This window comes from Triticum urartu, chromosome 2A, assembly GCF_056163025.1.
Source record: "Triticum urartu cultivar PI428250 chromosome 2A, HENAU_Tu73, whole genome shotgun sequence".
Classification (NCBI taxonomy): domain Eukaryota; kingdom Viridiplantae; phylum Streptophyta; class Magnoliopsida; order Poales; family Poaceae; genus Triticum; species Triticum urartu.
Genome location: NC_141874.1, coordinates 94,743,753 through 94,746,422, shown reverse-complemented (window position 1 = coordinate 94,746,422; position 2,670 = coordinate 94,743,753). Strand labels below are relative to the sequence as shown.

Below are 2,670 nucleotides of genomic sequence, written 5' to 3'. Positions count from 1 at the left end.
TAAATTACTCCCCTGCCTCAAAAAAAATCTACTCCCCACTATGATTAGCCTAAGTTGAGTACTTGAGTGGCTGGCTCCACATGTGATGGGTGGGCCCCACGTCCAATTAACAGTCGACAAACGATGTTAACAGTTGTATGCCATGTCAGCACCTAGCCGTTTATAGATGGGCCCAACTGATCAAAAAATCGGTCATTGGTGTTTATTGCGAAAATTACATGGAAGTGGATAGATTTAGTGGCATCCGCATGACGCAAATGTTATTCAGGTGCAATTGTTACTTCTTTCGGAGCCGGATCCACTCCCGTACTGCACCCCTGAAATGGAGCCATCGACGCATGGGCCCGGGTCCCCGTGTCGGTGTGCCAATGGCACGTTAGGGGAGCCGCGTCTACTTCTCTCTGCCAAGCGCCGCCTTCATCTTGAAGGCGACCTCCTCGAGCACCCGGCGCGACGGCCCGTCCGGTGACCACGCATGTGCTCCCGCTTTCTGCAGGTTCTCGGCCCGTCGCCACAACTTCTGACCCCCCTCCACGAGCTCCTTCACAGCGGTGGCGATCCCGTAGCACGTCACGAAGCATCGATCGTCCTCTCGTGCCGCCGGCACCCGCAGCGCCACCCCGAGCTTCTCTTCCAGGATAACGGCGTTCATCCTCTGCTCTGCATACAGCGGCCACGCGAGCATGGGCACGCCGGACCCCACGCTCTCCAGAGTCGAGTTCCACCCGCAGTGCGACACGAAGACGGCGGTCGCAGGGTGGGACAGCACGCGCACCTGAGGCGCCCACGCCGCGACGGCCAGGCCCCTGCCCCTCGTCCTCTCCAAGAAGCCCTCGGGGAGCCACGTTAATGGATCGTCATCGTCTCGGATGCCGCGACCGTCGAGGCTTGGCATCCGCACGACCCAAAGAAACCTTTGGCCGCTCGCCTCGAGACCAGCCGCGAGCTCGGCCGTCTGCTCCACAGAAAGTGCCCCGCCGCTCCCGAAGGCGACGTACACCACAGAGCCGGTCGGCTGACGATCGTGCCACTCCAAGCATGGCGTCGACGCGCCGCCGGCGGCTTCGTCGGGATCTGGCGGCCGGACGAACGGCCCTACGGGGAACACCGGCGGGTACGCAAACGCTGACGCGCCAGCAGCTTGCTCCGCCGCCAGCTGCTCGAACGCCTCCGCGGTGGCAGGTTCCATGTCGTAGAGCGTGTTCACCAGTATGCCGTCGGCGAGGCCATAGCTCCGGACCAACTCAACAAGTTTCGAGTAACGCGGGTTGGTGAAACTGCCGCGGAACGCGTCCGGGATGTCAGCGCCGCTCAGCGACACTCCGCCGGGAAGCTCGAGAGGCACGGCAACGTCGCGGTATTCGCCGAAAGCGGCGCCCTCGTGGAGCTCGACGATGTGGCGCGTGAGGGCGACCATGGCCAGGTTGCTAGGGAAGAAGACGTAGCCGGGGACGCCGAGCTCGGCGGCGATGGGCAGCGCCATGGAGCAGAGGAAGTCCGGCACCAGAGCGGCGAGCCGGGCGGCCCCGGTACTAGAGTTGTTGATGGAGCGGACGAGGTCGCGGATGTTGGGGAGGGAGCGGCGAATGAGCTCCACGAGCACGCGGCCGTCGTGGGCGTTGGCGGGAAGGTCGTCCATCCGGACAGCGGGGAGCGCGGCGGTGGCGACGGAGGCGGCGAGGGATGGGAGAAGTTGATCTAGTGGGGCGGAGAGGTTGGTGAACGTGAGGATCGTGGCCGAGAAGCCGAGCTCCACCAGCCGCCGCGCCAGCTCGGCCATTGGAATGAGGTGGCCGGCGCCGGGGCTGGCCATCTCATCAGCTAATGTACTAATGCTAGATGCTACTCTATGTTCGGCTTTAATTTGTTCGTCCCTCTCAATTAGCCGTATAAAAAGAAGTCGGACCATCTCATTAACGAATTTGTTCGTCCCTACTTTAGACATGGATCGTTCAAGCAAAGGGCCGCTTTCTCCACAGGCGACTTTTTTTATCTCTCAGTTCGCCTTTGTGGATTCGACGGCTCAAAACTCCGAATTACTCATCCTTCTTATATACTCTGTGCACTAGACTGTGTGTTGCACTTGAGTGTGTGTGTGATAGTAAGTCATTTTTGTGGCCATTTTAGATGAAAATTGTGTCTCTGCCGAGATCGAACTGTATGTGCACGATGCTGTTATATGATTGAAAATTAGTTATCATTATAAAGCACGTATGTATTTTAGCTGTAAATGAGGAAGTTTTGAATCAGATATTTGTAGAAAGATTTTATATTTCACAAAATTGTTTTGAATTATTTCAAATTCCAAATTTGTCGCGATCCCTTTTGCTTTGAGCACTGGAGTTAGACGAAGCAGTAGATGAGGAGAATGGGAGCGTAGTAGGTTGCACCATCCTCCCTTTTGCTCTTATAGGCCAGTGAAAGGCCAAGAGTCCCTCTTACAGTCTTACTGCACCGATAAACACACCACTCCCACCAAAGATGCCGTTAAGCATATGGGAGAAACAAAATCTTGATGATATATCTGAGAAAGCGGGCACAATCTTCACCTCGATGGGACATGCCAGTAAAAAGTCTGCCTCGGGCCGCGATTTGGGGGAAGCAGTAACTGCTCGACTTGTCGTGGGGTGAGCCGTTTCGGTGAAGTTGTCAAACTAAGTAGGACTATTC

General features: G+C 56.8%; 1 pseudogene; it reads right to left on the bottom strand.

Moving 5' to 3' along the window:
• LOC125541118 (hydroquinone glucosyltransferase pseudogene) lies at positions 1-1,881 on the bottom strand (annotated as a pseudogene).
• Between the last annotated feature and the right edge of the window lie 789 nt (positions 1,882-2,670).